The sequence below is a fragment of the Ylistrum balloti genome, unplaced genomic scaffold (genome assembly GCF_031769215.1).
Source record: "Ylistrum balloti isolate Yb309-2 unplaced genomic scaffold, AGI_CSIRO_Ybal_v1 Utg369652, whole genome shotgun sequence".
NCBI lineage: Eukaryota > Metazoa > Mollusca > Bivalvia > Pectinida > Pectinidae > Ylistrum > Ylistrum balloti.
Window position 1 is genome coordinate 95159 of NW_026781907.1, and position 7785 is coordinate 102943.

A 7785-nucleotide genomic window follows, 5' to 3' on the forward strand; every position below is an offset into this window, starting at 1 on the left:
CAGTCTGTACAGTATCTACCATCACACTGTTAACCTTCAGTCTGTACAGTATCTACCATCACACTGTTAACCTTCAGTCTGTACAGTATCTACCATCACACTGTTAACCTTCAGTCTGTACAGTATCTACCATCAGGACTGTTAACCTTCAGTCTGTACAGTATCTACCCTCAGACTGTTAACCTTCAGTCTGTACAGTATCTACCATGAGACTGTTAACCTTCAGTCTGTACAGTATCTACCATCAGGATGTTAACCTTCAGTCTGTACAGTATCTACCATCACATGTTAACCTTCAGTCTATACAGTATCTACCATCACACTGTTAACCTGTACAGTATCTACCATCACACTGTTAACCTTCAGTCTGTACAGTATCTACCATCAGGATGTTCACCTTCAGTCTGTACAGTATCTACCATCACACTGTTAACCTTCAGTCTGTACAGTATCTACCATCAGGATGTTAACCTTCAGTCTGTACAGTATCTACCATCAGGATGTTAACCTTCAGTCTGTACAGTATCTACCATCAGGATGTTAACCTTCAGTCTGTACAGTATCTACCATCACACTGTTAACCTTCAGTCTGTACAGTATCTACCATACCACACTTAACCTTCAGTCTATACAGTATCTACCATCAGACTGTTAACCAGTCTGTACAGTATCTACCATCACACTGTTAACCTTCAGTCTGTACAGTATCTACCATCACACTGTTAACCTTCAGTCTGTACAGTATCTACCATCACACCGTTAACCTTCAGTCTATACGGTATCTACAATCAGACTGTTAACCTTTAGTCTGTACAGTATCTACCATGAGACTGTTAACCTTCAGTCTGTACAGTATCTACCATCACACTGTTAACCTTCAGTCTGTACAGTATCTACCATCACACTGTTAACCTTCAGTTTGTACAGTATCTCACACTGTTAACCTTCAGTCTGTACAGTATCTACCATCAGACTGTTAACCTTCAGTCTGTACAGTATCTACCATCACATACAGTATCTACCATCACACTGTTAACCTTCAGTCTGTACAGTATCTACCATCACACTGTTAACCTTCAGTCTGTACAGTATCTACCATCACACTGTTAACCTTCAGTCTGTACAGTATCTACCATCACACTGTTAACCTTCAGTCTGTACAGTATCTACCATCAGGATGTTAACCTTCAGTCTGTACAGTATCTACCATCAGGATGTTAACCTTCAGTCTGTACAGTATCTACCATCACACTGTTAACCTTCAGTCTGTACAGTATCTACCATCAGGATGTTAACCTTCAGTCTGTACAGTATCTACCATCACACTGTTAACCTTCAGTCTGTACAGTATCTACCATCACACTGTTAACATTCAGTCTGTACAGTATCTACCATCATGTTAACCTGTTAATCCTGTTAACCAGTCTGTACAGTATCTACCATCAGACTGTTAACCTTCAGTCTGTACAGTATCTACCATCACACTGTTAACCTTCACCAGTATCTACCATCACACTGTTAACCTTCAGTCTGTACAGTCACATCTTACCATCACACTGTTAACCTTCAGTCTGTACAGTATCTACCATCAGGATGTTAACCTTCAGTCTGTACAGTATCTACCATCAGGATGTTCACCTTCAGTCTGTACAGTATCTACCATCACACTGTTAACATTCAGTCTGTACAGTATCTACCATCAGGATGTTAACCTTCAGTCTGTACAGTATCTACCATCACACTGTTAACCTTCAGTCTTTACAGTATCTACCACCACACTCTTAACCTTCAGTCTATACAGTATCTACCATCAGGATGTTAACCTTCAGTCTGTACAGTATCTACCATCAGGATGTTCACCTTCAGTCTGTACAGTATCTACCATCACACTGTTAACCTTCAGTCTGTACAGTATCTACCATCACACTGTTAACCTTACAGTATCTACCATCACACTGTTAACCTTCAGTCTGTACAGTATCTACCATCACACTGTTAACCTTCAGTCTGTACAGTATCTACCATCACACTGTTAACCTTCAGTCTGTACAGTATCTACCATCATCCTGTTAACCTTCAGTCTTTACAGTATCTACCATCACACTGTTAACCTTCAGTCTTTACAGTATCTACCATCAGACTGTTAACCTTCAGTCTGTACAGTATCTACCATCAGGATGTTAACCTTCAGTCTGTACAGTATCTACCATCACACTCTTAACCTTCAGTCTATACAGTATCTACCATCAGGATGTTAACCTTCAGTCTGTACAGTATCTACCATCATGATGTTCACCTTCAGTCTGTACAGTATCTACCATCACACTGTTAACCTTCAGTCTGTACAGTATTTACCATCACACTGTTAACCTTCAGTCTGTACAGTATCTACCATCACACTGTTAACCTTCAGTCTGTACAGTATCTACCATCACACTGTTAACCTTCAGTCTGTACAGTATCTACCATCACACTGTTAACCTTCAGTCTGTACAGTATCTACCATCAGACTGTTAACCTTCAGTCTGTACAGTATCTACCATCAGGATGTTAACCTTCAGTCTGTACAGTATCTACCATCACACTGTTAACCTTCAGTCTGTACAGTATCTACCATCAGACTGTTAACCTTCAGTCTGTACAGTATCTACCATCACACTGTTAACCTTCAGTCTGTACAGTATCTACCATCAGGATGTTAACCTTCAGTCTGTACAGTATCTACCATCACACTGTTAACCTTCAGTCTGTACAGTATCTACCATCACACTGTTAACCTTCAGTCTGTACAGTATCTACCATCACACTGTTAACCTTCAGTCTGTACAGTATCTACCATCACACTGTTACCATCACACCTTCACACTGTTAACCTTCAGTCTGTACAGTATCTACCATCACACTGTTAACCTTCAGTCTGTACAGTATCTACCATCAGACTGTTAACCTTCAGTCTGTACAGTATCTACCATCACACTGTTAACCTTCAGTCTGTACAGTATCTACCATCAGACTGTTAACCTTCAGTTTGTACAGTATCTACCATCAGGATGTTAACCTCCAGTCTATACGGTATCTACAATCAGACTGTTAACCTTTAGTCTGTACAGTATCTACAGACTGTTAACCTTCAGTCTGTACAGTATCTACCATCACACTGTTAACCTTCAGTCTGTACAGTATCTACCATCACACTGTTAACCTTCAGTCTGTACAGTATCTACCATCACACTGTTAACCTTCAGTCTGTACAGTATCTACCATCACACTGTTAACCTTCAGTCTGTACAGTATCTACCATCACACTGTTAACCTTCAGTCTGTACAGTATCTACCATCACACTGTTAACCTTCAGTCTGTACAGTATCTACCATCAGACTGTTAACCTTCAGTCTGTACAGTATCTACCATCACACTGTTAACCTTCAGTCTGTACAGTATCTACCATCACACCGTTAACCTTCAGTCTGTACAGTATCTACCATCACACTGTTAACCTTCAGTCTTTACAGTATCTACCATCACACTGTTAACCTTCAGTCTGTACAGTATCTACCATCACACTGTTAACCTTCAGTCTTTACAGTATCTACCATCAGGATGTTAACCTTCAGTCTGTACAGTATCTACCATCACACTGTTAACCTTCAGTCTTTACAGTATCTACCATCAGGATGTTAACTTTCAGTCTGTACAGTATCTACCATCAGGATGTTAACCTTCAGTCTGTACAGTATCTACCATCACACTGTTAACATTCAGTCTGTACAGTATCTACCATCAGGATGTTAACCTTCAGTCTGTACAGTATCTACCATCACACTGTTAACCTTCAGTCTGTACAGTATCTACCATCACACTGTTAACCTTCAATCTATACAGTATATACCATCACACTGTTAACCTTCAGTCTGTACAGTATCTACCATCAGGATGTTAACCTTCAGTCTGTACAGTATCTACCATCAGGATGTTAACCTTCAGTCTGTACAGTATCTACCATCACACTGTTAACATTCAGTCTGTACAGTATCTACCATCAGGATGTTAACCTTCAGTCTGTACAGTATCTACCATCACACTGTTAACCTTCAGTCTGTACAGTATTTACCATCACACTGTTAACCTTCAGTCTGTACAGTATCTACCATCACACCGTTAATCTTCAGTCTGTACAGTATCTACCATCACACTGTTAACCTTCAGTCTGTACAGTATCTACCATCACACTGTTAACCTTCAGTCTGTACAGTATCTACCATCACACTGTTAACCTTCAGTCTGTACAGTATCTACCATCACACTGTTAACCTTCAGTCTGTACAGTATCTACCATCACACTGTTAACCTTCAGTCTGTACAGTATCTACCATCACACTGTTAACCTTCAGTCTGTACAGTATCTACCATCAGGATGTTAACCTTCAGTCTGTACAGTATCTACCATCAGGATGTTAACCTTCAGTCTGTACAGTATCTACCATCACACTGTTAACATTCAGTCTGTACAGTATCTACCATCAGGATGTTAACCTTCAGTCTGTACAGTATCTACCATCACACTGTTAACCTTCAGTCTTTACAGTATCTACCACCACACTCTTAACCTTCAGTCTATACAGTATCTACCATCAGGATGTTAACCTTCAGTCTGTACAGTATCTACCATCAGGATGTTCACCTTCAGTCTGTACAGTATCTACCATCACATCGTTAACCTTCAGTCTGTACAGTATCTACCATCACACCGTTAACCTTCAGTCTGTACAGTATCTACCATCACACTGTTAACCTTCAGTCTGTACAGTATCTACCATCACACTGTTAACCTTCAGTCTGTACAGTATCTACCATCAGGATGTTCACCTTCAGTCTGTACAGTATCTACCATCACACTGTTAACCTTCAGTCTGTACAGTATCTACCATCACACTGTTAACCTTCAGTCTTTACAGTATCTACCATCACACTGTTAACCTTCAGTCTGTACAGTATCTACCATCAGACTGTTAACCTTCAGTCTGTACAGTATCTACCATCAGGATGTTAACCTTCAGTCTGTACAGTATCTACCATCACACTCTTAACCTTCAGTCTATACAGTATCTACCATCAGGATGTTAACCTTCAGTCTGTACAGTATCTACCATCAGGATGTTAACCTTCAGTCTGTACAGTATCTACCATCACACTGTTAACCTTCAGTCTGTACAGTATCTACCATCACACTGTTAACCTTCAGTCTGTACAGTATCTACCATCACACTGTTAACCTTCAGTCTGTACAGTATCTACCATCACACTGTTAACCTTCAGTCTGTACAGTATCTACCATCACACTGTTAACCTTCAGTCTGTACAGTATCTACCATCACACTGTTAACCTTCAGTCTGTACAGTATCTACCATCACACTGTTAACCTTCAGTCTGTACAGTATCTACCATCACACTGTTAACCTTCAGTCTGTACAGTATCTACCATCACACTGTTAACCTTCAGTCTGTACAGTATCTACCATCAGGATGTTAACCTTCAGTCTGTACAGTATCTACCATCAGGATGTTCACCTTCAGTCTGTGCAGTATCTACCATCACACTGTTAACATTCAGTCTGTACAGTATCTACCATCAGGATGTTAACCTTCAGTCTGTACAGTATCTACCATCACACTGTTAACCTTCAGTCTTTACAGTATCTACCACCACACTCTTAACCTTCAGTCTATACAGTATCTACCATCAGGATGTTAACCTTCAGTCTGTACAGTATCTACCATCAGGATGTTCACCTTCAGTCTGTACAGTATCTACCATCAGGAAGTTAACCTTCAGTCTGTACAGTATCTACCATCACACTGTTAACCTTCAGTCTTTACAGTATCTACCATCACACTGTTAACCTTCAGTCTGTACAGTATCTACCATCAGGATGTTAACCTTCAGTCTGTACAGTATCTACCATCAGGATGTTAACCTTCAGTCTGTACAGTATCTACCATCACACTGTTAACCTTCAGTCTGTACAGTATCTACCATCACACTGTTAACCTTCAGTCTTTACAGTATCTACCATCAGACTGTTAACCTTCAGTCTGTACAGTATCTACCATCAGGATGTTAACCTTCAGTCTGTACAGTATCTACCATCACACTCTTAACCTTCAGTCTATACAGTATCTACCATCAGGATGCTAACCTTCAGTCTGTACAGTATCTACCATCAGGATGTTCACCTTCAGTCTGTACAGTATCTACCATCAGGAAGTTAACCTTCAGTCTGTACAGTATCTACCATCACACCGTTAACCTTCAGTCTGTACAGTATCTACCATCAGGATGTTAACCTTCAGTCTGTACAGTATCTACCATCACACTGTTAACCTTCAGTCTGTACAGTATCTACCATCACACTGTTAACCTTCAGTCTGTACAGTATTTTCCATCAGACGGTTAACCTTCAGTCTATACAGTATCTACCATCAGGATGTTAACCTTCAGTCTGTACAGTATCTACCATCAGGATGTTAACCTTCAGTCTGTACAGTATCTACCATCACACTGTTAACATTCAGTATGTATAGTATCTACCATCAGGATGTTAACCTTCAGTCTGTACAGTATCTACCATCACACTGTTAACCTTCAGTCTGTACAGTATCTACCATCACACTGTTAACCTTCAATCTGTACAGTATCTATCACCACACTGTTAACCTTCAGTCTATACAGTATCTTCCATCAGACGGTTAACCTTCAGTCTATACAGTATCTTGCAGATGTAGATACATTATATTACAAATTATCAGATACATTTGGAAGGCGTAACCAATATCATATTACATAATAATGGAAACGTTTGGATTGCGTAAGCTATATTGTACTATTACAAATCAAAGAAGATATTTTTCGAGATACTATGCCCTGAAAATTCTGAAGTGGGACATTAAAACTGTATTGTACAAGGCATGTGCTGATTGCATGCACAGTTTGTGAAACGCTTGTGTCCTCGTTATGGTAATGGTTTGATAACTTTAGTTCAATAGTTATGGTCAATGTTTTTTTCTCAAATGTAGGTCAAAGGTCACGATCAAGTTGCTATAGTTATGGGCAAGGTTAAAGTTGACTACAGACAAACTAACAAACAGCACAAAAACAATATGGCCCCGATCTTTCGTTCCGGAGGCATGAAAATATTTTTTGATAATGCAACAAATAGGATTAGTTTGTTTCTTTCTGCACACTCTGCCTTTGTATATTTTGATATTGGTAATTATTTCTTAAGTAAAAATAATCGTGGATATTTCAAAATACAAATGAATTTATCTTCAGACATCGTACAAACTAGGAATCAATGACGAGTTTTAGAACAACGAAACAGCTGTATGATGCAGTTTATTTGACTCTACTGTATCTACTTCTAAATCAATACTGAAAGGTGGCTACTCATTTGTGACGTCTGTTGTGCAAGAATCTAACACTACAATTTTAAACACAGCTGCTTAAATTAAATTTTACGTCGTATTAAGAAAACATTGGCCCTGAGGAGTTGCTATTAAAAGCAGTACAAGGTAATCAATGACGGTTTTAATTACTAGTGTAACATAATCAACATTTACCAGGCAGTAAACAAAATCTTATATCGCAAACAGTTCCGAGTCGCATACACAAATATACTACTTAAATAGGGAGAGATTTTGTTTAAATGTTTAAATTTCTTATAAAAAAAAATAAAATAAATGAATAAATAAATAGATAAATGTATAATATTAATTTTACTAATTA